Source organism: Rhinopithecus roxellana, chromosome 5, assembly GCF_007565055.1.
Source record: "Rhinopithecus roxellana isolate Shanxi Qingling chromosome 5, ASM756505v1, whole genome shotgun sequence".
Taxonomy (NCBI): Eukaryota; Metazoa; Chordata; class Mammalia; order Primates; family Cercopithecidae; genus Rhinopithecus; species Rhinopithecus roxellana.
Genome location: NC_044553.1, coordinates 113,482,329 through 113,506,823, shown reverse-complemented (window position 1 = coordinate 113,506,823; position 24,495 = coordinate 113,482,329). Strand labels below are relative to the sequence as shown.

Genomic DNA, 24,495 nt, shown 5'->3' with positions numbered 1-24,495 from the left:
ATGTGTTCTCATCATTTAGCTCCCACTTGTCAGTGAGAACATTCAGCATTTGGTTTTCTGTTCCTGTGTTAGTTTGCTAAGGATAATGGCCTCCAGCTCCATCCATGTTTCTGCAAAGGGCATGGTCTCATTCTTTTTATGGCTGCATAGTATTCCATGGTGTATAGGTACCACATTTTGTTTATCCAGTCTATCGTTGATAGGCATTTAGGTTGATTCTATATCTTTGTGATTGTGAGTAGTGTTGCAGTGAACATTGGCATCTGTGTGTCTTTATAATAGAACAATTTATATTCCTTTGTGTATATACTCAGCAATGGGATTGCTGGGTAGAATGGTATTTCTGTCTTTAGGTCTTTGAAGAATCACTACACTGTCCTTCACAATGGCTGAACTAATTTACACTCCCACCAGCAGTGTGTGAGCATTCCTTTTTCTTCCTACCCTCCTCGCCAGCATCTGTTATTTTTTGACTTTTTAGTAATAGCCATTCTGACTGGTGTAAGGTGGAATCTCATTGTGGTTTTGATTTGCATTTCTCTAGTGATCAATGATGTTGAACTTTTTTTCATATGATTTTCGGTGCATATATGTCTTGTAAACCTTTTTAAAAAGAAGAAAGATCTCTTCAAGTACCTAGGCAGAAAAATCAAGATACCTACAAATGAACAAAATCTCATTGACCTAATACTTTTTCATAGCAATATTCAATGCCAGAACACAATGGAACAATGTCTAATGTTCAAGGGAAAAGAGGGTTTGACCTGATAATTTTCTACCAATTTAATCATCTCTCAAATATGAAGACCATGTGAGGGAAATACTCCAATGAGAATTATAGTACGTATGAGCTTTACTTGGGAGAAAACAAGAACATGAATACCTACTGTTCAGCTGTAAAATCAAGGCTGTCATTGATTTCTCCAATTCACAAAAGAAGAGTTCACTATGTAAGGACTAGAGGATCATTTAGAGTTGAAGCCAAGGAGCAATATCTATAAGGTATTGAGCAGAAGAAAATGTGACATGTGAGTAGTGTATGTAGTTAAGATATCTTTTGAGTATCTGAGCGAAGGTCTTTTATAGACATAATGTGAGTAAAGCATATGTTAGCAAAACAACCTAACTGACAATGAAATCTAGCCAACCAAGAAATTAAACACCCCTCCCTCCTGAGGAATGAAAAAGTTTAAAAAAAAAAAACCCAACACACTGGTAGTCCTTTTATTGTGGGAGTTATACTTATAGAACCAAATCCAAGATTTATAAACATTGGGAAGTAAAAATTATTAACAAAATCTAAATTTTGTTAGGAGTGAAGAAGGATGAGAATATTAATTACTAATGTAGCAGCATGTTAATACCGAGCTTTTCCTATCTGGGTATCTGGAGAGGTTCCTAAGGCTAAGGATAAAACACTAGGTGCCACCTTTCCCCATGTTTCAAAGTTTGGTGCTGGACTACATTTGCAGAACTCTTGGAGGGAATGGCTAAAAATATTCTTATATTAAGAATATAAGAGGCTGAATGTGGCGGCTCACGCCTATAGTCCCAGCACTTTGGGAGGCTAAGGCAGGTGGAACACCTGAGGTCAGAAATTCAAGACCAGCCTGACCAATATGGTGAAACCCTGTCTCTACTAAAAATACAAAAATTAGCTGGGCAAGGTGGCACGTACCTGTAGTCCCAGCTACTTGGGAGGCTGAGACAGGAGAATCTCTTGAACCCAGGAGGCGGAAGTTGCAATGAGCTGAGATTGCACCACTGCACTCCAGCCTGGGCGACAGTGAGACCCTGTCTCAAAAAGCAGTAGCTGCAACACTAGAAAGATGGCGGAGCAAGAGCAAAGAAAAATCTCTTTGGTTCCAGAAAATCTCCTGAAAAAGGGGAAGGCTTATCAAGCCCTCAAAGCCACCCAGGCAAAGCAGCCACTTTTGGCAAAGAAGGAGCAGAGGAAAGGAAAAGGGTTCAGGTTTAAGCGACTGGAATCATTCCTACATGATTTCTGGCAGCAGAAACATGACAAGGTGCATCTCAGATGACTAGAAGTGAAACCTCGTGCCTTGGAATTGCCAGATAAACATTCCTTGGCTTTGTTGTACGCATTGAAAGGCTTGATGGTGTGAACTTACTGGTGCAGAGAACCATCGCAAGACTGCCTGAAGAAAATTTTTACTGGTGTCTTTGTAAAAGTCACTTCCCAGAACCTAAAAATGCTGCGTATAGTGGAACCTTATGTGACCTGGGGATTTTCAAATCTGATGTCTGTCCTGGAACTCATTTTGAAATGCGGACAAGCGAAGGTCAAGAATAAGACCCTCCCTCTGACAGACAAAACAGTGATTGAGGAGCACCCAGGGAAGTCTGGTGTCATTTGCTTGGAAGATCTCATTCATGAAATTGCCTTCCCAGGGAAGCATTTCCAGGAGATCTCATGGTTCTTGTGCCCTTTCCATCTCTCAGTGACCCATCATGGTACCAACAATAGAGTGGGCTTCCTCAAGGAGTGGGCATACCTGGCTATCGGGGTGAACGCATCAATCAGTTCATCTGCCTGCTTAACTAGACCCAGGTGCCAAACTGCAGTAAATTTCTATCAATGAAGTGGAAGCATGTGTTTCTGTTTTTTTGTTTGGAATTTTTACTGAGTATCTTTAGAGAAAATTATTTCCTTCTTTATCTTCAAAAACTGGAAAGGAAGCGTCAAAGAAAAGATAGTAGTTTATGTTCATGGCAAGCACCTCTCATCACAATCCAGTTCCAAGGAAAAATTCCAGCATTTTCTACATTGGCTGCCATCTCGTCTGAAATCAGCACATTCCATGAAGTAAGGAGTCCTGCTTTTGTGTGTCTTCTATCCTAGGGTTTAATGTTGGTAAATGCGTAACTCTAGCAGTTGTGCAAGGCTCCCTAAGACTCCTGCAGTGGTCGACCAAGCCCAGGGACATAATTGAATCTGGAGATTCCTGGGGCCTTGTTTTGAAAAAGACTTGAAGTACACATAGGAAGAAAGGACCAAAAATAAATGTTCACTTGTCTCTGCAAAAAAAAAAAAAAAAAAAAGGAGTATAAGAATATTAAGGGATTATATTTTGATCCCTTAGTCTATCACTTTCCTGGAGTATTTGAAAGAGCGAACATTAAAAGAGAAAGAAAAAAAAAATATCTCTGAAGAGCGAGGCAGCAGTGCTGTGGCAGTTTTCCCTTCCCTGGGCTGTGGAGAGTTGCTGAGAGGGATGAAATGCTTTGAGATCACTTCAAGCTTGGTGTGAAGGTCTTCACCTTTAGAACTTGATATGTGTTCTGAGGGTTGAAGGGACACAGTGGACTGGTAGTAGACTCAGGACTATGAAATCTAAAGGCAGGAGGTTGCAGCAGGCTTTCGACCCCAGGAAGCAGAACAAAGAGGAAGATAATTGCTTTGGGGACAGGTGCCACTTCCACCACTGGCAGGGTCAAGCTTTCGGGAAGGTTTCCCATACAGCAGATGTGGGCATTGGGAAAACCAGCATGGAATGTAGACTTTGCCCAAGGGACTTTGTCCAGGAGGGCCATTGGGAAGGCAGTGGGGGCTCTAACAGGAATGTATACAAGGCCTGTCTCTGGATGCCAGGTTTCAGGAGTTGGAATCATATATAGCCAGGCTAGAGGAAAGGAATCACCCACATCGTAAAAATTTCCATTGGAGTTTCCCAAACTGCAAGAAACCCCTAAAAGAGCCTCCAGATGTCACAAAGGTATCAGCAAAGTAAGATCTTTCCCTAAATTCCCTTTCCTCCTGTGCTCAGCTGTGAACAGGTCATCTGGGAAGATGAGTGAGCAGGGGAGAAAGGTAGAAGAACAGTGCTGGGAAGGAGAGAAGAAATCCCTCATTAACCTGATACCCCAATGTTATAGGACCTAGCAAAGGGGTAGGTGTCCTTGATTTTTCATTGCTGCTGCCTGACCGACACTTTTTCTTTTTCCCTAAAGCCTTCCAACTCCCTTAGCAAATGTTATGAGTTACACTACCTATTTACCCTTTTTGTAGCACTTATGCCCAATCTTTGTGGCCATTCTCTTTTGATCATTTATTCACTGGATGTTAGCAATTGGTTTACTGCCTATCTCTATAATCATCATGCTTGGTGACTTCAACATCCATGTAGACTGCTTATACAAAAGCCTAACCTCTCAGTTTCTTGATTTCCTTTATTCTCTGTTCTTTTCCTCCGTCACAGTTCAGCCATCAATGATTAGTAATGGCACCACCTCCAAAATCTTGACTCAAGTTTCCCATTCTATGATCTTTCTGCCACACTTCTTCTAGTTTAAATTCTACCAATTATTTGACCTATAAGGACCTCCCAGTCATCAATTAAGTCTACTACATTTCTTTACTTTCATTTTTATCTGTGAAGTCCATGGTTTATCATTATAACCACTCATTTGCTTAACCACTTCACTCTCTCACCCCTCTCTCCCTCTGTCATACTTGCCTAATTTGGCTAAAGGCAGTACTCTGTTTACTTTTTCATCTGTAACTATGCAGTTAAATGTGACTGGAAAACACCATAACCATACTCAATGGTCTTGCTCTAATTTAGGACCACTGCAACTCAGCAAGCCTTATCCATTTTTCTGGTCAGTTCCTTTGTCCATTCTCCTGAATAACCACTTCAACCTTCTTCCCAGCCTCCCACCTCACCCTCATCCCCTTTTCAGTCTAAGCTAACGAGCTAGCTTTTTTTTTTTTAAATAAGAAAACAGAAGTAATCAGAATATAACCTCCTTATTTTCCATAACTAGGGCTGCATACCTACCTATATCTACAGTACTTACATCCTTTGTCTTCCCTTCTCTCATAAAGGATAAACTCTCCCTGCTTCTGCCCAAGGCCAAGTTTCGTTCTTGTGCCTTGGATTCCAATCCCTCTGTCCTACTCATACTTTGCTTTGTTAATGATCATTTCTCTCCTTCAAGAACAATTTTCCCTTCAACTGAATCATTCCTGTCACCAATTAAACATACCCCAATATCTCCCATATAAAAAATAACTATCCCTGGAATCCACATATCCCTCCAGTTATAGCCTTATTTATCTTCTCTAAAGGCAAAACCATCTTTAAAGTGTTTTCTATACTTACCTTCTTCATGTCCCATGTTCTTGAAGCAGATCTAATTACCACCACTCAACTGAAACTTTTGTCAAGGTCACCAATGGCTTCCATGTTAAGTTTAGTGGTCAATTCCAAATGCTCATCTTGGTAGATCCTGCAGCTTATTTAAAGTGTTAAGTTACTCTGTCTTTCTTGAAATACTTTCTTATTTGGTTTCTGAGACTCTGTACTCTTCTGCCTTTCCTCCTACCCCACTGCCAGTTCTGTCACTGTCTTCTTATTCTCAGTTCAATCCTTTTATTCACTACCTCTAAATGTTGGGCTGTCCCAAGGTGCAACTCTTAGATCATTTTATTTTGCCTGCATTTGCTTCCTAGGCAATCTCATCTAGCTTCATGGCATCAAAAGCCCTAATACACTAATGATTTCCAAATTTACCCAGCCCATTTCCCAATTCTGACCTCCAAATTTGGAAATACAACTGGCTTCTCTATTCTCCCAGCTCAACTGTCTCATAGATATCTCAAACATAGCATGTTCAAAGCAATTCTTTATTTACTTCTTCCCACAAATCTGATCACACCTCTCCCATTCATTCTTCCCCATTCCCATATAGGGCACTACCATTCATGCCATTGCTTAGGCCCAAAGCCAAGGCATCTTTCTCAACTTTCCTCTTTCTTTCACACCTTGTTATGGATTGAATATTGCCCCCAACCCCCCACAATAAACACCAAAACAAAACAAAACAAAAACAAGATACATTGAAATCCTAGAAACCAGTACCTCACAATGTGACCTTATTTGGAAATGGTGTAATTAGTCAAGATGAGGCCATACTGGAATAGCGTGGGCCCCTGGCCCAATATGATGGGTGTCCTTGTAAGAAGATGGCTATGTGAAGACAAAGATGTACAGGAAATGCCCTGTGTGACAATGAAAGCAAAGATTGAATTTACAGCAGCTGCCCACTAAGGAATGACAAAGACTGACAGCAAACCACCAGAAGCTAGGAAGAGGCAAGGAACTATTGCCCTGCAGGTTTCAGAGGGAGCATGATCTTGTCGACGCCTTGATTTCAGACGTCTAACCTCCAGAACTGTGGGACAATACGTTTCCATTGTCTTAAGCCACTCAGCTTGTTTTACTTGGGTACAGAAGCCCTAGGAAGCGAATGTATGTCCCATATTCCCCTCACTAGCAGGTCTTCTTGGCTCTGCCTTTGGAAAGATAGCAATAACCTGTCAATTTATCTCCCTGCTTCTACTCTTGCCCTAGTCCACCAGAGCTATTTCCTATGGCTCATTTCAAGCTATCTTTTCAAAATGTAAACCACGTCATGTCATTTCCTTGCTCAAGACCTTCAAATGGCTTCTCATTATAAACAGAATAAGCCTTAAATGTCTTACCCAGGCTTATCGGGCTCTGCATATCCTCACCTCCAGCCTCCTCTCATCTCCTATCCCTTGCTCACTCAGGTCTCAGCACATTGACCTTTTTGCTGTTGCTGTGACACGCTGAGCTGGTCCAGCTGATGTGGTTTAGATATTTGTCCTCCTAAAATCTCATGTTGAAACCTGATCCTCAATCTTGGAGGTGGGGCCTGGTGGGAGGTGTTTGGGTCATGGGGGTGGATCCCTCATGAATGGCTTGTTGCAGCCCCCATGGTAATAAGTGAGTTCTCACTCTGTTAGTTCCTCCAGAACTGATTGTTGAAAAGAGCCTGGCACCTCCTCTGTCTCTCTTGCTTCTACTCTCATCATGTGATCTGCACACACCAGTTCCCCTTCACCTTCTGCCATGAGTGGAAACTTCCTGAGGCCCTTACCAGAAGCAGATGCTGGCGTCATACTTCTTGTACAGGTTGCAGAACCCTGAACCAAATAAACTTCTTTTCTTTGTAAATAACACTGCCTCAAGTATTCCTTTATAACAACACAAAAATGGACTGACACCAGACTTAGGGCATCTGCGTTTGCAATTCTCTCTGTCTGGAATGCTCTTTCCCCACATGTATTCATGCTTTAGTTCTCCTTCTCATTCAGGCTCCTTGTCTTATCCCCAGAGAAGCTCTCTATGCCTACCTGATCTTAATTGGCCCTTCTAACACTTTACTCTGCTTTATTTCTTTTCCTAGCACACATACCCATCTGAAATTTTCATGTTTATTGATTGCACTATTAAATTGCCAGTGCCTTTGCAGAGTCATGCATGTGGTAGATAGTGAATGAATTCCAGCATTTGTCCAAAATTCAAATATGAATTTAAAAATATATGACTTCCACCTCTTTCATTTTTAATTAAAGTTTTCTTGGTTTTGACAGAACTTTTAGAAATGAATATCTCTGTGGTGAAGAAGCATTTATCTGAAGTTTAGCAATTTCTTCAGTTTCTTGGCAATTCTTCTTTCTTCTGTTAAATACAATTAATATTAAAAATCTTTTATTTAAATAACTTGAGAAACATAGTCCCAGTTGCTGTATAAATGCAAAAAGCAATGTCTGCAGTGATAGTCCCCCAAGAAGAATGATGATTTATAGGGAGGGGGTTGGATTTGGAGGAGATATTTGTTTGTTTTCCTTTTTGTACTCTTAGGTATCACTTGAATGTTATAGCTAGTGTATGTCTTTCACATAAAATATACTCCTATTATTCTTTTTTAAAAACCTCTCAAATAAGGTTTTAATGATAGAACATAGCAAAATTAAAATATAAAAAAGCAAGGTTTGTATTTAACACAAGCTGATGTAAGTCTTCAGAGAAATCTCGAGTTATACCTTAATTTCACAGGATGTAGGAGAATCAGAAAATACTTTTTGTTCATTCAGACTGATTTTTCACAGCAAAGCAAACTGAGGTAGTTTGGCTATTCGGTGCATAGTATTATAACTTTAAGAAGTAGGAAAAAGTATCCTAGAACTCTGTGAATTCATACCTCATGTATTTCCAAAGACATTTTAAATCTGCCTTTTATAATTTTGCTCCCAGAGATGGACCAGGTTTGGCTTTCTCTCAAACATAGTCTCCTTGGAGAGAGATCATCTGAAAGACACAGGTGTGCTTGTGAATGAAAAGGAAAGGAAAGTGACTGTCTCTGCTTGGTGGTTGCTTGGGAAGCTTCAGCAGGAGCTGGGTATTGAAAAGTGGGAAGAGGAGAGGGAAAGGAAGAGAATCCCAGAAGTAACTGTGTGGATGAAGGAATGAGTTATACAAGCTAATGCTCTATCCCAGGAATGCCATGTCATCTACATGTGGCTGGACAGTGTGGGGAATGGGAGAAAGCAGAAGGAGAGGAAGCTGGAAAGATGGAGGGGCCAAGCTAGGAGAGGTCCTGAATGCCAAACCAAAGACTTTAGGTTTGATTCCGGAGGCCAGCAGCACACTCCAAAGAGAGAAGTAAGAGCACACAGTTGTAAGATCCAAACACAGATGTAAGAGCTGTGTTTCCAATCTGTGTTTTTGAAAGATGACTCTGGTGACCACATGGAGGAGGGATAAGGCCAGGGTGAGACCAGATGCAAGGCAAACTTGTTCAGAGGCTGTTGTGATGATGGAAGGAAGAGAGAATGAGGACCAGAGAGAAAGACATAGATGGTGTACAGATGCAAGATTGTAAAGTAGAAATGATTGGGTTTGATAACTGATTTGATACAGCAGGAACTGGGAGGAGATTGGAGAGGAAGGAATCAAAAGATGGCTCTCAGATTTACAGCTTGAATAGCAGGACATTGGGACTGACCTAAGAATTTTATAAAATGAACCAAATTACCATATTGAGAATGAGTTTCTGGTTTATAAAATCTGTACATATTCTCGTTCATGAAGTTTCACCATTTGGTGACTTATGATTTCTAACTTGCAGATGCAATGCCAGGCCTGGGAGCATGGCCTAGCTGGACAATGTGGTCTTGTACCAGGTGCCACCCCACAGCCCCAATGAGGAGAGATGCTTTAGGAAACATCCACAGAACATCAGGGCAGGTATGACAATCTTTCTGGACATTTCAAAGAAACTTACAGTGTGTGGGTTTCCTTGGCAAACTTTCCTAGTGACACCATTGAGATTCAGCTAAGCGATTAGGTACCCATAAGGTTTTTTAAGCCAAATTGTGAAATGTGAGTTGTCAGTCTCTATTCCCCAGGAAGAAACAGTTATCAGTAAAAACAGATGTGGTGGTTGCAACATTTAGATGAAATATTGATGACTTCTAAAAGGCCAGCTGGTAATCACTATTCCTTTTGATTCTGGAACCAATGATTGTGGTGATTCAGCTCTGCTGTAATTTCTTAGGGAACATGGCGTGGGGGAGTGTGTGTTCCATGTTGAAACTTTAAGAATTTCTCAGCTCCTGGAGTCCCTAAGTCTTCAAAGCATCCTTCCAAGATGAGAAATCAACCAAGGCTCTGCACCAAAATTTACCATGCTTAAGTCTCATCTTGTCAGTCCTTATCTGTTTTTAGCAAAATGTCAAAATGCTTATCAATGAAGCACATGCTTGAGGTTTATCTAGATGGATATTGGTTTTCCTGACTAACTTGATTCCCAAGGACCCCACGTGCTTTAGATGGTCAGTCCTGGCTGCCTCTGGTCTTTGCTCACTTGATTTCCTTCATTTGATATGTTGCCTTTGCCCTCTCACTGCTTATTTAGATCCTTTCCATGCTCAAACCAAGCTCATAAGCTCTGTATTTTTGTGAAAACTTTTCCACTTGAAATTTATTGATTTATTCTTTGTGTTTGTTAGAACTTTGTGTATATACTCAAGATAGCATTTGCTAATTTGCCCTGTGATCAAGAATTACCCTCACTGGACTTTAAGTGTTTGAGGGAGGGACTGTGGGTTGACCTATGTTTATGAATTTCTGCCCTCCTCCAGTCCCTCTCCCTCCAAGGCCTGACACAGTGCCTTCAAAAGCAGCAGCTATTTTATTGAGGTTTTTGGTGTGATTTTAGATGCAAACGTTCATGTAATCTCCAAAACAACTCAAGAAAATAGAGACTATTTTTATCTCCATTTTCCATGCTCTTTGACCTGGCAATTCTATTTATGAGAATTTAACCTATAAATATATTTGCACATATGAAACTGGCCCATGTACAAGGGTATACAAGGTTGCTCACTTCAGCACTGATTATAACAATGAGTGGAAACTTAACTAGAGGATTGGCTAAACAAACTATAGTGAATCTATGAGATAAAATGTGATTGGTCTGGAAAGGTCTCCAAGACACATTTTTAAGTGAAAAAAAGCAACCAAGTTGTACAGATGGTGTGTATAATATATTCCTATTTATATAAAATAATATATTTGTGCATATATTTGCATACCTGTGCATAGATTATCTTTGGAAGGATATATACTATAACAAGTTGACAATAACTTGTTACCTCTGGGGAGAGTAACTCAGAGTCAGGTTACCTTGGTCATCACTCTGGTGATCTGACAGGGCCCCACACTCCCATCTTGGGGGTCATCCATCCCCAGTGTATCTCAGCCACTTAAACTGGAACCACATTACCACTAATGGTGGCTTTAAGTGCTTAATTTTTAAATCTAGTGGAGGTTGAGCTAGAGAAATAAGTGTAAAAGAATCCTTCTGTAATTTAGCAAGATGTTAGAATTCTTTCTTTTTAATTAAAAACCAAAACACTGAGACCATGTAGCAGCACATTAATCACAAGAGCAGTGGTATTATTCCGTATTAATGGAAATTTCTGAAGGCAATCATATGAAAATGTTCAATTATGGTCTACAAAGGCCATGAACCTCTAAGATGTCTGTGGAGACTAAAAGGAGACCCTTTGTGCACCCACTGGGACTCTTCCTTCCTGCCGCCATGTTTCCTCATTTCCCTTCAGGGTGGTGTCCGTGAAGTTTTCCTCTAAAGGCACTCCAGCTGAGCTGTCAGCTTCCTGGGCTTTAATGCATAGTGATTGCTGCTATTTTTGTTATTTTCCGTCTCTCTGATGCTGCTCCATTGTCCCTCCTGCGGTTGCCCTTTTCTGTTCTTTAGTATTTTAATTAATGTTGTTTAATTATACTTGGCCCCCTGAGGATTTTTGAGGGGTGAATTCAATGGGAAAGACTGAATGAATAAATTCTCCAGTCTTTTGCATACTTGTCAAGAGCTTCTCACCCAGGGGCACACCCAATTATTTCCAACACATCAATAATGCCAAAGGGAGGGATGATGGGATGTTTGGGAAGAAAAGAGGCCTGGCAAATGACTACTTTTTATTCCATGGTCCCAGCCTATAGGATGAGGTGATTATATGATTGGTATTGTAGGGGAAGCAACATTTTACCTATACCCTCTTATATTTTTTTGGCTGGGTCTGAGAATTAAATTGACATAAGACAAATGAGCAAGAGAAAAACACAAAAATTTATTCAATGCAAGTTTTATGTAGCAAGGGAGGCTTCATAGGGAAGTGAAGACCCAAAGATGCACTTAGAATTGTACACTTGTGTACTGAATTGGACAAAAATCAGTAAGTTGTGAAAATGTGGGGAGGCAAAGGGGCTACCTAGGGTAGTTAACAGAGTGGACAAGTGACCGGGAAGATAAGGGTTAGTTTTATAAGTGCTATAATTTGGTTTGTTTGACCCCTGTACATTTCACATTGATATTTGATTTCTGATGTTGGGAGTAGAGTCTAATGGGAGGTGTTTGGGCCATAGTGGCAGATCCCTTATGAATTTCTTGGTGCTGTCTTCATGCTAATGAGTAAGTTTTTACTCTGTTAGTTCCCATGAGAGCTGGTTGTTGAAAAGAGCCTAGCATCTCCTCCTCTCTCTCTTGCTTTCTCTCTTGCCATGTGATCTGCACACAGCAGTTCCCCTTACCCTTCCTCCATGAGAGGAAGCAGCCTGAGGCCCTCACCAGAAGCAGATACTGATGCCATGCTTCTTATGCAGCTTGCAGAACTGTGAGCCAAATAAATCTCTTTTCTTTATAAATTACCCAGCCTCAAGTGCTCCTCTATAGCATCACAAAAGGACTAAGACAACAAGGTCTGTTTGTACAGACATCCCTCAGCCTCAACTCTCCTTACAATTTCCTTCTGGTATAGGAAGGACATCTTTCACATCAGAATTTCATCTCTTGCTTTAAAGAAGAAGGAGGGTTAGAGTGTTCTTTTTGTACTTGCTGTTTTCTAAGTACTTTTAAATCAAAATAGTCAATACTCTAGAATGGTATATTTGGGGTGGTATATTCTGAACTCCTCTGAATTAAACTTAATTCAGTTATATCTCATTAGTGATGCCTGTGGGATATAGTTAACAAAATGCAGCCCAGAAGTGTATGAAGCCTTCCAGGGAGGGTTGCATTCATCTGTGTCAGTCAGTGGCCCTCTGTATCTCTCCTTTGTCCCTTTAAAGGTGACACATTGACCCAGAGTGTCACTGACTGTATCCTTCTGTTCACCTTGAGCTCTCCCATCATGGTGAGGAGGACGTTCTTTTAGCATCTGTGCCTCAGACTTTCTCTCCAGAACCTGCTTCTTGTTCTGACTTCTCATGGTTGTAGTTTGGTCTCCTCAGAATCCCTGACCTAAACAGGATTGACACCTTGGGCTCCCTGGGAGTTCTTTTCCATCCTCAGCCTGATAGACTTTTCCATCAGCATTGATTCCACCTCACATTTGCCATTTCTTTCTTTAGACTGTGCCCAAATCCATCATTCCTTTATCTCTCCACGCTGTCCCCTCAGTGCATGTCCAAGGAGTCTTGCTGCTAGGCTATTGCAATCAGTGATTTCCTTACAAAGCCCCTCCCTTTAAATATCCCCCAACCTGACATCCTATACGATTTCTACTACCCAGAAGGTAACTACTGAATGTTACCATGTGAAAGACTACCATGTGAAATCATCGGTTCTGCAAAAATAAACAAAGATGACCCAAATGAGAACAAGTGAAGGCTATTCATTCTGAGCAAGCAAAGGAGTCAACCAGTATCACTTGCATTTGGCAGAGACTCAAAGTGGAAAACTTTATAGAGGACAAAAGGAAGACTGCAGGTGTGCCCTGATTGGAGGCTGTTGGAAGTGGGGAAGTTACAAGCAGGCTAACCAGAATGGGGCATCTTATGTTATGGGTTAGGAGAGCACATTTGGCCTTCCCTGATTGGCCCTAAGTTGCAAATGGGGGGCAAAAATTGGGAAGCTGCCAATTGTTGATGAGTCCTGATGATTTGGAGCTGCTTGTTACAGAGGTTGAAGTCTGGCTTCCCAGTCTGGTAGCTGCAAGTTGTAAATCAGAGTTGCTTTAGTAAATTATCTGGCCACTGTCTGTTTCTATATACAGTCTCTCAGTTCTAAAAGGCATGTTTCCCACCTCCCATATTTTAACAATTTAACCTGAAATTGATGATCTTTTATTCTTCAACATGTCATCATTTAGTTGACAATTTTTTTCCTTCGTAGTTCAAAAAACAATGGTGCACTTACAATTTAATGGCATCTTAGATTTGATGAAATATAATATTGTAAGGAAATAACTATATTTCCCCTTCTCAAGATTTTATACTATAGTGAGGGAGAGAAGACATCCAGAAAAAAAGTGATATTTCAATATGCATTTTAGGCAATTTTATATGGTCCATTACTAAGTCATTGGTCTGGATGATATGGCTGGAATTGTGGAGGTGGAAGAGAGCTTTGATCTGAATCTTAAGGATATTAAGCTGCAGAAGCACCAATAGAAATGGCTTATAGAGAGTCTACTATGGGCCAGATGTTACTCTGGGTGTAATATATGAATTCTCTTTTACATAACAAGAAAGACTTGGAAAGCCAGAGAAAAGGTAGGAGGAAGGTGGAGTTCTCTCAGGGGGAAAAACCCAGAAAACTCGCTAATAGTACCTTAGGCAATAAAGATTTTTAATTCTTCCATATTATAAGGAGTTCAAAGAGAGGCTGTTGAAGGATAGTGCAGCGAGCGACTCAGTGATCTACTAGGACTTGATCTCCCTTTCTGTTCTTGCTGTCTGGTTATCCTGCTGTCTTTAGGATGGTGGCTTGTCTGCTTATGGGTACCAGATGGCTCCTATAGCTCCAGGCATCATGGCTATGTTCAAGGTGGGAAGGCACACAAAGGAATAGTGTCAGCTGCATCTACCCAGTTAATCAGAAAAACCAAAGCTTCCCCAGGTACTTTTAGCAGATTCCCTTTAAGTATCATTGTCTAGAGCTGGGAGACATGGCAACTCCAACCTATAAGCATGCTAGGAAGTCATGTGTTGGGCAAAATAGGGTAGGAGTGAAATGATGGGATTGGACCAAATCACCATTCACAAAGCTGGGACACTGACACTGCAAACACAATTGGGATTCTTGGTTTGAGGTCCAGGAAAGGGAGAAATACCTGTTGTGCAGGTAACTAAGAGTGATTTCTGTTGTATGCAGAACCGGGATGCTGCATGAGGGAGAACACGAGGTTTCTGCAGAAAGCAAAGGAGGCTAATATAACTGGAGATAAAAATGGATGACTGAATGGCACCAATGGGGAGCAGGTACAGAAAGCAGACTGTGACTGGGCCGTGAGGTTACAGAACTTGGAATTTGAACTTAGTATAGTGATTGTTGGCAAATCTCTCAATAGTGCTGATTCGGGAATGTGAAAAGGGCACATTTTCTAGCTGGAAGGGACCTGATAGTTCATCAAATCCAACCATTGCTTTTAGACAAAAGGGAGATTTAGTTTTAGACATGTATTGGCACAAAGTAAATTAGAAGAAGGAAGTTCTCCTGGTTTTTAAGCCTGTGCTTTTTCCTCCACGTTTCTGCTGCTCTGCTTCTATAGCAGAATAGGGCATGTGGTCATTTTCAATTAAATTCACTCATTGAGTGTATATAATAGATCAGGTACCTTGATGGAAGGGGGAAGGAGGAGACAAGAAATGAAAGTGTTAATGCAGAAGTCAGAAATAAATACACTTTGTGGGGACAGCCAGTAAAATTAATGGGTGGGCAGGGCATAAGATCCTAAATTTTATGTGACCCTTAGCTTCAGGGTTGCAAAGACTGTAGGGAAGAATGGGGACTGGGGCACTCTGGGGAGTACACACCCTTTTGAAAGAGTCCATTAGCCATTTGGATCTATCTGACTGGTAACATGTAAAAAAAATGTGGCTTAGAGTTGTAGCACTTTTTATTTAGAGAGAAATCAAAAGTTCAGCTTTTTATGTGGAATTTCCAGACTTCAAAATGTTAGCAGGGGGAAAAAAAAAAAAAAAAAAGGTCTCTGGGTCAGATACTGCCAGTCTGTGACTCTGGCATAAAGAAGCAAGTCATCCAGGAGTCCTGCTCTCCACCGGCTCACAGCCTGGCCACCATCTTCAGGGAAAGTCCCTGACCCTACCTGGGTTAGGCCTCTCCTTTCTGCCCTCCTTGATCACACTCCACTGTAATGATCTGTTCTATGGCTGTCACTGAATCTGAGATCTGTACTTGGTCCCACTCATCAGGATAGGCAGAATTGACTGAGTGCCTGTGCACTGTTTCCCACACCAGCCTGAATGTTCTCCAGGTTCCTAATGGCAAGCCAGGAAGACGGCTGCTCTCCCTATCATAGCAGTGAGAGGAGAGCTAGATTGCAGGTACCTGAGGGCTGCCTCCTCCTCATCCCACGCCCTGAGCTTAGGGCTTAAAGCCTCTGGCTGAACTTTCCATGGAGACTGAAAGCAATCTTTTTGTCACCCACAGACTCTCACACCCAAGACCTCCCAGTCCCCCAATCTATATGTGATTGAGAGTTTACACCTTCTTAGGACTGCTTCTTTGTCTCTTGGGTGTGCTGGCTCCTCCTTATTATCCCAGCCCCCACTTCCTTGTGGTTTGACCCTCAGGTTTCTCTCTTATGGGAGATGATGGGGGGCACCCTTTATTTTTGGGCCTGCCACTGACCATTAAGGAATCTAGGTCTGCCAAAGGGAGGTCTGCTTATACAAGGTTAATGATGTCTGTAATAAATGGTTCTTGGGTCCTTGAGTAGAAGCAGGTAGCCCATATTACATGAAAGATGGAGCTTATTCTATGTGTGGCTTGTCTTCCTATGGGAAGGAGGAAGGCATGACTACAAGGAGGAGGGATTGTGAATGTGTAGGAGATGTCCAGGCATGGAAGAGTTTACTGCATTCGGACATGTGAGCCTGGAAGAGGACACAGCCTGACCTTCATTCAACACAATCACCAAGGTGGGGAGACTGGTAACACGGTGGCCAATGAAAGTCATACAGAGAATGGAGTAGGAGGCATCTACAGGCCCAAGAGAAGGATCCAGCTTCCATGTGGTACACCAGATGAGCATGTTGACCAAGGAACAAGGCAGAAGCTCAGCTGCCTGAACGGGGGCCCCTACGCAGATCTGGAGCAAGGGGGCATGGTGCTCAGTAATTGGAGAGCACACCTGGGGCTCCTTTAATCTTAGAGCAGGCTGTGTCCTGCAACCTAGGACATGGCTGAGCCTACAGGTCTTCTATGGATGTGAATGGGGAATGATATGGGCCAAGTAGTCTAGGATTTTGTTTCTAGTTTTATTTTATCATGAAATTCCTGTTACTCAACTGATTATCAGATTCATACTTTGAAATTTCTTCTCATTTGTTTTTTAGGAAACACAATAATTTTTGTGGCTGGTAGTGCCCTTTAATTCATGAGGAAGGTAGGGAGGAGTCTGTCTTACCTCTTCCCTATCATCCAAAGACCCAGGGCTCTTTGACCAAATTCCCTTTTTTAATAATATCCTTTCTCGGGACTCTCTTCTCTTATCATGGCACTTCCCTTAACCTCTTTACCTTCTGTTCTTTCAGCATCCTTCCTTCTTCTATGCCAGTTCAGTTGTGAGGTAGTTCATAAGACAACGGTGGCAGAGTGGCAGTAGAAGGTGATGGAGCAGGGGCCAGCAACCTATAGTGTGTGGGCCAAATCTGTCCCTCTGTCTGTTTTTGTAAATAAAGTTTTATTGAAACACAGCTATGCCTTTTTTTTTTACATCTTGTCTGTGGCTGCTTTTGTCCTACAATGGCACAGTTGAATAGTTCTAACCAAGACCCTATGCACGGTAAAACTTAAAATATTTACTATCTGTAAAATATGACCTTTTACAGACAAAGTTTGCTTATTTATGTAGCAGAGGAATGTGGAGTTGGAGCCAGCACATTTGGCTTCAAATCCTGTCTCTGGCACTCTGGACTTCAGTTTCTTCATCTATGGAGCAGGGATAATAACCCCCCTGTACATGGTTTATGGAGATTCCAGTGGATAATAAACATGAAAGCTCTTTATAAACTGCAGACTGCTGCATAAATGTTAGAAATTACCATTTCTTCCTTTCCTTGGAGACTTTTGGATTGCTCCAGTTCCTTAATTTGATTCTCTTTGGTTATTTCTGTGACTGTGACTAGAGCTATTAAAACCTGCAATTTGTAGGCAGAGCTAATGCTAATTTTCTAGTCAACCTACCTTTCTGTAGTCTGTCAAATGACAAGGATATTTTAAAATAAGCATGTATTATGTAAAAGAATTAGTTCATGAATGAAGCCCACAATCATATATTTTACTCCAAGAATTAGAAAAATTTCAATTCATATATTCTCTGTTCAAAATTGCACCTGACTAGTAACTATATTTAGATTCTCCATGCCACTTTCTTTGGCCAAATATTCCATTTCATTATAGCAGTAATTTTGTGCATGCATTTAGGAAGAGAGGCTCTGAGGATTCACAGGAGGGTATGTTGACCTGGGTCATTACTCAGACACTAGGCATGCTGGCTGGTCAGTAACTGATCTGGTGAGGACAAGAAATAGAAAATCTCAGATGGCAGTGGGCAGCCTACATATTTCCCCAGGAGTTGGGTGGAACAAATAGTCCAGATTGTGGGATACAAAGAAATGTCATGTATATAGGCTTAATTTAGGGTACATCTTCTCCCCACAAGACTGAGGAATTTGTAGAGGAACTGTTGGAGGTTGCAAACTGGTGGCCCTTGGGGCCAAATACATGCTGTAGACTTGCTTTGTTTGGCTTACTTTATGGTGTGTATATATTTTTATATATTCTTTGAAGGTCTTTTGTATATTCTTTGAAGATGCTTGTTCCAGCTCAGCTTCTGTCCTAATAACTCTCTAATATGTGTGTATAGCTGCTTGATCTCCTGAATAGTGTGGGTTTGCAACACTTGATTAAGCAAGAGTGGTCTTTGTTGTCAAGTTGAACACAACATCATGGCCCCCTTCAGTTCCAGTGAGCTGCTGCAAGCATAGGGCAGGTAACTCAGCCCCTTTTCTTCCCATTCCTTGAGGGAAAGAGTTTGTTAAAAGGAATCAGGACTCCAGATAAATGAGTTGGAGTTCTGGCAGGGCTGTGATATCTGCAGTGGAACCAGAGTGTGTTCAGGAAGTTGAGGATCACCAATAGGTGGGAGGAACCACAAAATGAGAGGTGAGTGTGGGTGTCTTTTTGGTGGGCCCACAGCTAGGCCTCAAGACACACTGGGCACTGGACCACGACAGGACCCTTCTTCCAAGGCCCACCTGCTCCTAGAGCCAACCTGCTGCCTCTTGCTAGGCCTGGCCTGGATTAGGGTAGGAACTCAGCAATATTGAAGCTGTACTTTTAGTTGAGAGGCTTAGAGGTTTGCAAAATGTTGGGACAGAAGGATTGCAGTGTGCTATAGATTAATTTTTTTCTTTCCAGTTCTTCATTTTCTTTCCCTTGCCTCTCACCTGGGAAGAAACCACAATTCAGTGTGTGTGTGTGTGTGTGTGTGTGTGTGTTTGTGTGTGTAAAGCGGAGGATAATCAGGTGTGGCAGGGTGAAAATGTGCTCAATTATTACTATGGACTTTCTAGGCTTCTGGCCTGAGAATCCTTTTCACCAGCAGAGATAGCGGACATCCTTGTTTATCCTGATTTTATTGAGAAGGTAATGAATGCAGGAGTTTTAACCTTTTTTACGTATGTGCCCTGGACCCTTCTGACAATCCGGTGAAGTTCATGGACCCCTTTTATAAGTTGAGATTTTAAATAAAACATATAGGATTATAAAAGAAATCAAGTACTGAAATAGTTATTGAAGTATTATTATTGTATTAAATAAGAAGATATTGTGGCAGGTCTAATAAATACTAGAAACTTCAAAGCAATGAGAGGCCTAAATAATATTCTGAAGTACCTGAAACAACTATAATGTGTTAGGAAAATATCTATGGCTTTTATTAGTGGCAGAGCCATAGGTAATTCTACTACCACTGTGGTTTATTCATAATCGAAGGAAAAGCTAAGAGCTTAGTGAAAACAAAATAGTATTTTTTTTTACCTATTTAATATATAGATTAATAAACATGACTAAGAATATTTGCTAGTGATTTCCCATTAAATAAGATGCCAGGTTGGAGCTATATTGTGTGTATTCTATCATACTTGGGAAATATTCCTCAATTTTTTATGACTGTTTTGATTTTTCTTTTCAGTATCTATGGAGATATGATTTTTCTTATTAGGCCTGTGATGAATTATATTGATGGATTTCCTAATATCAAACTGAGATCTGTCTTCCCTGGTAATATCTGACCCTTTTCTTTCTTTTACTCCAAGCATTTCCGTCCTGACCAATTTGTGTTCTATTCCTAGCAGTTTCTCTTTAGTACAGGGCTCTATCCTTTCCCTGAGATTTCTGACTGGTCCCATCCCTTCAGACCTTCTATCATAATCTTGGGTAACTTACCTACAAATTAGAACTTGAAAAACCCCCTTCCGTTTTGACTGTTGTTGTCATATTTGACAGTTGGGTCCTCTGGTCTGAGGGATCCCTTCCTTTGAGGGGGTGAGTGCTTGCAAGTGATTTCCAGATTTCTTCACTCTTAGAGTCCAGGAGTCCAATTGTATGCCCCCTGGTTGCATCCATACAGCTGTGAGAATCTTGCTGCTGTTGTTTGCAGTCCATGTTCTGAGGTTCCTGGGAATATTTTATTGGCTAGTTTTATTTAAGGCATTATGTATGGTTTTTCTTTTTTGTTTTTGTGAAAGGATTGGGAGGACTCTATGTTTAAGCCACATGTTGCCAGCAGATGAGGTCTTTAATTGCATTTAAAATCCATTTGTATTTATTGGTCTACTAGCATTCTATTTCTTCTTGTGTCTGTTCTGGTATTTTTGTAATTTTTCAGAAATTTTTAATTTCATCTTGGTTTTCAAATTTATTTAACTCATCTTATATTAAATACTGTGTGTGTAATTATTTCTCCCTTCTTCTTGTTGCTCTGTTTACTTCATCCTTTCTCTTTCCCTCTGTCTATAGTTAGTCTCACCAGAAGTCTTTCAATTCAGTAGCTTGACTGAATAATTAATTATCTCTATTATTTTCTAGTTCCCTAATTGCACTTATCTTTGATATTTACTTCCTGCTTCTTTTATTTGTTCTTTTTCTTGTTCTTTTTATCATAATTATGATAAAACAATAATTATTGTTATTATCATACTTTGGTTCTAGGGTACATGTGCATAACGTGCAGGTTTGTTACATATGTATACATGTACCATGTTGGTGTGATGCACCCATTAGCTCGTCATTTACGTTAGGTGTATCTCCTAATGCTATCCCTCCCCCCTCCCCCCTCCCCACGACAGGCCCCAGTATGTGATGTTTCCCACCCTGTGTCCAAGTGTTCTCATTGTTCAATTCCCACCTATGAGTGAGAACACACAGTGTTTGGTTTTCTGTCCTTGCGATAGTTTGCTCAGAATGATGGTTTCCAGCTTCACCCATGTCCCTACAAAAGACATGAGCTCATTCTTTTTTAGGGCTGCATAGTATTCCATGGTGTATATGTGCCACATTTTCTTAATCCAGTCTATCATTGATAGACATTTGGGTTGGTTCCAAGTCTTTGCTATTGTGAATAGTGCCTCAATAAGCATATGTGTTCATGTGTCTTTATAGCAGCATGATTTATAATCCTTTGGGTATATACCCAGTAATGGGATGGCTGGGTCAGATGATATTTCTAGTTCAGATCCTTGAGGAATCGCCACACTGTCTTCCACAATGATTGAACTAGTTTACAGTCCCACCAACAGTGTAAAGGTGTTCCTATTTCTCCACATCCTCTCCAGCACCTGTTGTTTCCTGACTTTTTAATGATTGCTATTCTAACTGGTATTAGATGGTATCTCATTGTGGTTTTGATTTGCACTTCTTTGATGGCCAGTGATGATGAGCATTTTTTCATGTGTCTGTTGGCTGCATAAATGTCTTCTTTTGAGAAGTGTCTGTTCATATCCTTTGCCCACTTTTTGATGGGGTTGTTTGATTTTTTTCTTGTAAATTTATTTAAGTTCTTTGTTGATTCTGGGTATTAGCCCTTTGTCAGATGGGTAGATTGTAAAAATTTTCTCCCATTCTGTAGGTTGCCTGTTCACTCTGATGGTAGTTTCTTTTGTTGTGCAGAAGCTCTTTAGTTTAATTAGATTCCATTTGTCAATTTTGGCTTTTGTTTCCATTGCTTTTGGTGTTATAGTCATGAAGTCGTTGCCCATGCCTAGGTTCTGAATGGTATTGCCTAGGTTTTCTTCTAGGGTTTTTATTGTTTTAGGTCTAATATTTAAGTCCTTAATCCATCGTGAATTAATTTTTGTACAAGGTGTAAGGAAGGGATCCAGTTTCAGCTTTCTACATACGGCTAGCCAGTTTTCCCAGCACCATTTATTAAATAGGGAATCCTTTCCCTATTTCTTGTTTTTGTCAGGTTTGTCAAAGATCAGATGGTTGCAGATGTGTGATATTATTTCTGAGGGTTCTGTTCTGTTCCATTAGACTATATCTCTGTTTTGGTACCAGTAACATGCTGTTTTGGTTACTGCAGCCTTGTAGCACAGTTTGAAGTCTGGTAGCGTGTTGCCTCCAGCTTTGTTCTTTTGGTTTAGGATTGTCTTGGCAATGCGGTCTCTTTTTTGGTTCCATATGAACTTTAAAGTAGTTTTTTCCAATTCTGTGAAGAAAGTCATTGGTAGCTTGATGGGGATGGCATTGAATCTGTAAATTACCTTAGGCAGTATGGCCATTTTCACGATATTGATTCTTCCTATCCATGAGCATGGAATGCTCTTCCATTTGTTTGTGTCCTCTTTTATTTCACTGAGCAGTGGTTTGTAGTTCTCCTTGAAGAGGTCCTTCACATCCCTTGTAAGTTGGATTCCTAGGTATTTTATTCTCTTTGAAGCAATTGTGAATGGGAGTTCACTCATGATTTGGCTGTCTGTTATTGGTGTATAGGAATGCTTGTGATTTTTGCATTTTGATTTTGTATCCTGACTTGCTGAAGTTGCTTATCAGCTTAAGAAGATTTGGGGCTGAGACGCTGGGGTTTTCGAAATATACAATCATGTTATCTGCAAACAGGGACAATTTGACTTCCTCTTTTCCTAATTGAATACACTTTATTTGTTTCTCCTGCCTGATTGCCCTGGCCAGAACTTCTAACACTATTTTGAATAGGAGTGGTGAGAGAGGGCATCCTTGTCTTGTGCCAGTTTTCAAAGGGAATGCTTCCAGTTTTTGCCTATTCAGTATGGAATAGCTCTTATTATTTTGAGATACCTCCCATCAATACCGAATTTATTGAGAGTTTTTAGCATGAAGGGCTGTTGAATTTTGTCGAAGGCCTTTTCTGCATCTGTTGAGATAATCATGTGGTTTTTGTCTTTGGTTCTGTTTATATGCTGGATTACATTTATTGATTGCATATGTTGAACCAGCCTTGCATCCCAGGGATGAAGCCCATTTGATCATGGTAGATAAGCTTTTTGATGTGCTGCTGGATTCGGTTTGCCAGTATTTTATTGAGGATTTTTGCATCGATATTCATCAGGGATATTGGTCTAAAATTCTCTTTTTTTGTTGTGTCTCTGCCAGGCTTTGGTATCAAGATGATGCTGGCCTCATAAAATGAGTTAGGGAGAATTCCCTCTTTTTCTATTGATTGGAATAGTTTTGGAAGGAATGGTACCAGCTCCTCTTTGTACCTCTGGTAGAATTTGGCTGTGAATCTGTCTGGTCCTGGACTTTTTTTGGTTAGTAGGCTATTAATTATTGCCTCAATTTCAGAGCCTGTTATTGGTCTATTCAGGGATTCAACTTCTTCCTGGTTTATTTAGTCTTGGGAGGGTGTATGTGTCCAGGAATTTATCCATTTCTTGTAGATTTTCTAGTTTACTTGTGTGGAGGTGTTTATAGTATTCTCTGATGGTAGTCTGTATTTCTGTGGGATCAGTGGTAATATCCCCTTTATCATTTTTTATTGCATCTATTTGATTCTTCTCTCTTTTCTTCTCTATTAGTCTTGCTAGCGGTCTATCAATTTTGTTGATCTTTTCAAAAAACCAGCTCCTGGATTCATTGATTTTTTGAAGGGTTTTTGTGCCTCTATCTCTTTCAGTTCTGCTCTGATCTTAGTTATTTCTTGCCTTCTGCTAGCTTTTGAATGTGTTTGCTCTTGCTTCTCTAGTTCTTTTAATTGTGATGTTAGGGTGTCAATTTTAGATCTTTCCTACTTTCTCTTGTGAGCATTTAGTGCTATAAATTTCCCTCTACACACTGCTTTAAATGTGTCCCAGAGATTCTGGTATGTTGTGTCTTTGTTCTCATTGGTTTCAAAGAACATCTTTATTTCTGCCTTCATTTCGTTATGCACCCAGTAGTCATTCAAGAGCAGGTTGTTCAGTTTCCATGTAGTTGATTGGTTTTGAGTGAGTTTCTTAATCTTGAGTTCTAATGTGATTGCACTGTGGTCTGAGAGACAGTTTGTTGTAATTTCTGTTCTTTTACATTTGCTGAGGAGTGCTTTACTTCCAACTCTGTGGTCAATTTTGGAATAAGTGCAATGTGGTGCTGAGAAGAATGTATATTCTGTTGATTTGGGGTGGAGAGTTCTGTAGATGTCTATTAGGTCTGCTTGGTGCAGAGATGAGTTCAATTCCTAGATATCCTTGTTAACTTTCTGTCTCATTGATCTGTCTAATGTTGACAGTGGGGTGTTAAAGTCTTCCATTATTATTGTGTGGGAGTCTCAGTTTCTTTGTAGGTCTCTAAGGACTTGCCAGGGTGGTTATGATGATACCCTTTCTTCCACTTGATCGCCAGCAACAGAACAAAACTGGACAAAGAATGACTTTGACGAGTTGACAGAGGTAGGCTTCAGACAATCGGTAGTAACAAACTTCTCCGAGCTAAAGGAGGATGTTCAAACCCATTGTAAAGAAGCTAAAAAACTTGAAAAAAGATTAGACGAATGGCTAACTAGAATAAACAGTGTAGAGAAGACCTTAAATGACCTGATGTAGCTGAAAACCATGGCACGAGAACTACGTGATGCATACACAAGCTTCAGTA

At 40.6% G+C, this 24,495-nt stretch overlaps 1 pseudogene; it reads left to right on the top strand.

The window, feature by feature from the left end:
- Positions 1-1,814: 1,814 nt before the first annotated feature.
- Positions 1,815-2,566, top strand: LOC104673319 (annotated as a pseudogene).
- Positions 2,567-24,495: the final 21,929 nt, after the last annotated feature.